Below are 7,175 nucleotides of genomic sequence, written 5' to 3' on the forward strand. Positions count from 1 at the left end.
ATAGATAGATAGATAGATTGATTGATTGATTGATTGATTGATTGATTGATTGATTGATTGATTGATTGATTGATTGATTGATTGATTGATTGATTGATTGATTGATTGATTGATTGATTGATTGATTGATTGATTGATTGATTGATAGATAGATAGATAGATAGATAGATAGATAGATAGATAGATTGATTGATTGATTGATTGATTGATTGATTGATTGATTGATTGATTGATTGATTGATTGATTGATTGATTGATTGATTGATAGATAGATAGATAGATAGATAGATAGATAGATAGATAGATAGATAGATAGATAGATAGATAGATAGATAGATAGATAGATAGATAGATAGATAGATAGATAGATAGATAGATAGATAGATAGATTGATTGATTGATTGATTGATTGATTGATTGATTGATTGATTGATTGATTGATTGATTGATTGATTGATTGATTGATTGATTGATTGATTGATTGATTGATTGATTGATTGATTGATTGATTGATTGATTGATAGATAGATAGATAGATAGATAGATAGATAGATAGATAGATAGATAGATAGATAGATAGATAGATAGATAGATAGATAGATAGATAGATAGATAGATAGATAGATAGATAGATAGATAGATAGATAGATAGATAGATAGATAGATAGATAGATAGATAGATAGATAGATAGATAGATAGGCCCCGTTGAACTTTTCAACCTCTTGCCACATTTCAGGCTTCAAACATAAAAATATAAAATTCAAATTTTTTGTGAAGAATCAACAAGTGGGACACAATCGTGAAGTGGAATGAAATTTATTGGATGTGTCAAACTGTGTTTAACAAATGAAAAACTGAAAAGTAGGGCGTGCAATATTATTCAGCCCCCTTGCGTTAATACTTTGTAGCTCCACCCTTTGCTGCAATTACAGCTGCAAGTCTCTTGGGGTTTGTCTCTATCAGTTTTGCACATCGAGAGACTGAAATTCTTGCCCATTCTTCCTTGCAAAACAGCTGGAGCTCAGTAAGGTTGGATGGAGAGCGTTCCTGAACAGCAGTCTTCAGCTCTTTCCACAGATTCTTGATTGGATTCAGGTCTGGACTTTGACTTGGCCATTCCAACACCTGGATACGTTTATTTATGAACCATTCCATTGTAGATTTGGCTTTATATTTTGGATCATTGTCTTGTTGGAAGATAAATCTCCGTCAGTCTCAGGTCTCTTGCAGACTCCAACAGGTTTTCTTCCAGAATGGTCCTGTATTTGGCCCCATCCATCTTCCCATCAATTTTGACCATCTTCCGTGTCCCTGCTGACAAAAAGCAGGCCCAAACCATGATGCTGCTACCACCATGTTTGACAGTGGGGATGGTGTGTTCAGGGTGATGAGCTGTGTTGCTTTACGCCAAACATATCGTTTTGCCTTGTGGCCAAACAGATCGATTTTGGTTTCATCTGACCAGAGCACCTTCTTCCACATGTTTGGTGTGTCTCCCAGGTGGCTTGTGGCAAACTTTAAACGAGACTTTTTATGGATATCTTTGAGAAATGGCTTTCTTCTTGCCACTCTTCCATAAAGGCCAGATTTGTGCAGCGTACGACTGATTGTTGTCCTATGGACAGACTCTCCCACCTCAGCTGTAGATCTCTGCAGTTCATCCAGAGTGATCATGGGCCTCTTGGCTGCATCTCTGATCAGTCTTCTCCTTGTTCGAGATGAAAGTTTAGAGGGACGGCCGGGTCTTGGCAGATTTGCAGTGGTGTGATTCTCCTTCCATTTCAATATGTGCTCCTTGGGATGTTTAAAGCTTGGGAAATCTTTTTGTATCCAAATCCAGCTTTAAACTTCTCCACAACAGTATCTCGGACCTGCCTGATGTGTTCCTTGGTCTTCATGATGCTCTCTGTGCTTTGAACAGAACCCTGAGTTTATCACAGAGCAGGTGCATTTATACGGAGACTTGATTACACACAGGTGGATTCTATTTATCATCATCAGTCATACAGATGTATATCTTACTGCACTATATTTAATGTTAGTCAGCGGTAGGATAATTCTATTATTAGACTCATTTCGCCAGCAAATAAATTTATACATAAGCTTCCTTAAAACAGCCATCAAAAGAGCTGACATTAGCAGACACAAACAGTTCACTGGCACTGCTCCATCGGGCTTCTTTAACAAAAGTCTTAATGCATCATTATAAGCCACCTTCAATCTCTGGAGGCTGGCTGTTTTATAATTGCACCACAAGTGTGCCGTATACAGTGATGTACAATATGATGTAAACAATTTCAGTTTAACTTCATCAGAGCAATGTCCACATTTCCGATCTAGAACATTAGCTTGAGCATATAAAATTCCAACCTGATGGTAAATGTCCTCATTATCTGATAGATGGTCTGTCTGCACATGACCTAGATATTTTACTTCATTTGAGATGTTCAGTAAGATCCCAGACAACTTGAAATCAGGGAAAACCCAATATTTGTCTTCTTTAGTGCGACATATCAGAATTACACTTTTTGATGGATTTAAATTTAACATCATGAAGTTCACCGTATACCGAATACACATTAAGCAGCTTCTGAAGACCAGCTGAACTAGGACTAAAAACCACTAAGTCATCAGCATACATCAAGTGGTTTGCAACTGTGTTTCCAACCACACAGCAAGTTTTACACAGATTTAACTGCTTCGAAAGGTCATTCATATAAAAATCGAAAAATACAGGGGAGAGGATGTCTCCCTGTCTGACTCCATTACTGACCCGGGAGGGTGCAGACACACAGTTGTCCCACTTGACCCGCATGGTTTGATTGGCATATCTGTAGATATTACTATATTTTCAAATCTTGGCAACATAATTAGTTCAAACATTTTAGACAGTGTACTTGCGAGGGCAATGGGTCTATAATTATCAGAGCTGCCAACTTTTCCTGTGTTGTCTTTGATCACAGTAGATAGAAGCACCTTCATCAAAGAGTCAGGAATAAAGCCATGCACAATAAAACCAGTGAAGCACTAGGCAAGAAGAGGATCTAACCTTCAACTTGAAAATTTGAGATGTTCAGCAGAAATAAGATCCATTCCTGTAGATTTATTGGCAGAGAGTCTTTTGATTGCATGATAAACCTCATGAGTTCTGATAGCTTCTACAAAATTAACATTGTCAACCTGGTAGGGTTCACTCTGAACACAGGTTAATAGCTTGCTATAATGCTGTTGCCAATGATCTACAATCAGATTCTCCCCAGAGACACCATCTACTGCGCAAGGAAGAGAAGGTTTAATATTATTAATAGTTTTTACCTCTTTCCAAACCTTACCTACCAACTTATTTGCCAAGGAATCTGCCCTCATGGTTTCCTCATTCTTTCTAATGAATCAGATAGCACATTTATATTTTGCATTTGGCAACTTTTTCAACTTGTTCAAATATAGGACCCTGTTTAGGTTTACCTGCTAGAGCCCAAGAAGTAGTAGCTTTGCGGGCATGATGTTGAGACACATATGTGTTCCAACCGGCCTAATTTTAATCATGGTATTATGGTAAAATAATCCGGATATATCATTATTTGCTGAATATTAGAGCAATTACAGTCCGTGCATATAACTGGATCTCTTGGTAATGCAATGTTACATAACAATTCATCAGTGTAGGCACAATAACGAGCTAGGTTTTCAACAAAGAGAGAAGGCCAGTCTATGTGGGTCTAATTTTGGGTACTAGACACATTTACAGTTGCAGGTATATGATAAAATCTAGTTGAAACCTCTAAAGGAATGTGATCAACAATGGACACATTGTACAAAATATTAATGTATACCAAAGCAGCAGGAGCATCTGCTGTGGTAATACAATGGTTCAGCCAGGACCTAGTATGCCAAGCTTTACTTATATACGTATAACTTGCAGCTGGCAAAAGGTCTCTACTTGATAGTATTAAATTAGAATCTGTGCAAAAACGATTAAGATGTTTTGGAAACACTGAGCTTATATCCGATATGTCCGTGTTCATGTCACCCATCACAAAGACACTATTCACACTCTCACTTTGCATAAAGGAACTAATAAAAGCAAGCTTACTAAGATATGCTTCTTCATTATGAAGACATTCAAAGGGAGCATACACAATTAGAATAATTAATTCTTTGTCATTCCCTCAGGCCAGAGCTCGGGGTTATACATGACAGCCACATCACTACATTCAGCTGACACTTTAAATGAGGCATACCTGCTATTAACAGTATTGATTCTGTGGCATGTTACATCGTGCCCAAGTTTGGCTTTGCGGTAAGCACAAAGCGTTTCCGCTTCTAAGTCAGGTGAGAATTTTGAGGCAAAGACAGTCACCAGTTTAGTCTTCACAATCTTAATGTTCCTTGCGGCTCCAGTACCAACAATAGTTTGTCCTGCTTTTCGACGACCCAGAGAGAATCCAGAGCGAGGTGCCGACTTAGCAACTGCAGGCTCTTCGGGCTGTCGAGGATGCCGTTTCACCACCTGGCTTCACTTTGGAGATCCGGTGATAGTTCCTCCGGTACAGATCAATGTTGCATCTACCTTCGAAGCCGAGAGCAGTTGCCCCTCCGGTCCCTGAAGACAGTGTCCCATGTCCCGGGCAGCGTTCAGGTCAATGTCCGCAGTGCCATTCTCCCTCGCTGGTGCCGAGCCACCAGCGGATGCTTGATCAATGCGCTGTTCCAGGGCAGACATCCGGCTTCGCAGGTCCACCGTAACATCGTGTAGGCCTTCACTGACCTTAGCCTGACATTGAAGTGTCTGCTTCATGGCAGAAACTGCAACATGGAGCTGTTCCATTTTACTTAGCAGTCTGCAGACATCCATGCTAGTCACTGGTGGCAACTAATCTAAGTAATGAGACGCGAATCTGGCAGGCCTTCACATTATTGACATATTTTTGTGCTCCTTTATGCGAGATGTTACGCTGAGTAGAGGAACAAAGCTTATACAGCGTCTTCTTCGACGTTTCTATCCAGTCTGAGTCAAAAGTGTTGACAGCCAACATTACAATCTCGTACTGGCTTAGAGTCTTTATAGTTTAATTGAGAGGAAGTGTAAAAATGTATTCTCCACAATAGTTTTACCTTCAATAGTTTTATATATGCAAGGTTTTAAGCGAGCTCTAGCAGATACAATAGATCCGGAAGAGCGTGCTGCAGCCACATCCGCCATGACAGTAGTGAATTCCTCATTTCCTCACAATAAAATTTTTCTGATGGTTTTGTCTCAAACAGATGTTCCACAGGGATGAGTTTTATATCCACTTTTATTTTCAGTTTATGCAAATGAGGTAAACTATCACACTAAAGGCTTCTCCCTAATAAAATATGCTGATGATATGACTTGCTGCTTGGCTGCAGGATGTATCCAAGCAACAACCTCAACTACTCTCTGTATGTCCATTATCTCTTCAGTTGGTTTGACAGCAGCTGTTTGACTCCAGTGTTAGTAAACCAAGAAGCAGTGTTTAGGAGGGAGGTTGGAAAATGAAACTAAAGGGTTTGTGTTTAGGCCACAATTATAAAAGACCAGGAAGTTGATCAGGTTACTAATTTTAAACACCTCGGTACCACTGTGCATGGCAGACTTTCCTTCCAATTCCATGCAGATTACACTCATAAGAAGGCAACAGAACAACTTTCTCTGTTGGGAAAATTGAGAAGCTTTAATGCCAGTAGACACATTGTTTACACGTAATTTACTAGTGTCATAATTTGCTTCTTTGTTGGACCCAATGCCAGCACACCAGAAACTGCATTATGTGAAAAAGGAAAAATAGACCAACAATAAACTTGCATAACGCAAATACCAGGCTGAACAATAGAAATCAAGGAGCTTAAGTACTGAGGAAACCAGTGGAGCATAATCAGAGGAATGCAGAACAGCTGTGGAAGAGAGACAGATGGTAGGAGACTAATTAGCACAGAGAACACAAACAGAGTTGAACTAAGAAAAAAAAGGATCTACTGATCAAAAAGGGGAAAAGCCTAACACTATTATAATAAACACAGAGGAAAGAACACAAAAATAACAAACTATTCACAAAGCAATAATCCTATATGGCAAGACCCTAACAACAATAATGAGCAACACAGATAAATTAAATAACTATGGCAAGAATAAAATAGCAATATTATCACCCCAGCAAAAATAAAAACCAAACCACAAACCCCCATAGATCATAACAGAGAGGGCTCTCTCCTCTATTATAACATGTTGGTATGCTGACCTTTCCATTAAACATTTAATAAATCAGATGATCACTTAGAACAATAAGATTCATGACTCAAAACAGCTCCAGAAATGACATGTCCGATCCATGCATAAGAAAGTCATTCAGGTCAATAATGATTCTTCTCATCCTCGTCTCTTACTGGTTCAGTTGGTAACATTTTGCAGGATACTGTCGGAGTTGTGGGAGTTTTCTGTTCACCTGTTTTACCTGCTACTAACCCCATCCAACCTCTAGATGGCACCAGACGCACGGTAGGAGCTGAGTCCACAGGTGTTCTCCATCAGCCTCATCAGGAGAGGAGTTTAAGAACCCTAGCTGCCAACACTCCGGTGCCTGTGTGTTAACCTGCAGTGGTTACCACCAGTTCCGAGCTTCTGTATCCAGTCTGCTTGTGCAGAAAACCCTGACTCTCTCTTTGCAAGAGAACTTCACGGATTACCTTCTCAGTTGGCTGCATTCGGGTTTCAAGGCTCCTCAGGCTTCCTGTGAGCGAACCTGTCTCACCCTCCACCGTGCTCCTCTCCAAGATTATCCACCTGGTGCCACCTCTACCTCAAGTGCAAGTAAGACAGGATCACCTGGACCATTCACTTACCCAACATGCTCCCGGAGTTTCCATCCATCTTTCTTCTCCTCCCCCCTGGCGGATATCCAAATCACCCCCAAAATATTTTCTGCCACTTATCATTGATCCCTTCTCCACACAGCGGCGAGTTCCTGGTTCTCCAGCATTCAATTATATTTCATAATAAACTTGTTAAATCTTTCCTGTTTCCTGAGTGTATTTCTGCATGTGGGTCAAAGCAGCTAGAAAAACAATGACAGATACTCAAAGTTCCATTAGAACAAAAAACTGCAACAAAATATTTTATTTTTTAGCTGTAACATTTTTAAAACAACAAAATGCT

Source organism: Girardinichthys multiradiatus, chromosome 2, assembly GCF_021462225.1.
Source record: "Girardinichthys multiradiatus isolate DD_20200921_A chromosome 2, DD_fGirMul_XY1, whole genome shotgun sequence".
Lineage (NCBI taxonomy): Eukaryota > Metazoa > Chordata > Actinopteri > Cyprinodontiformes > Goodeidae > Girardinichthys > Girardinichthys multiradiatus.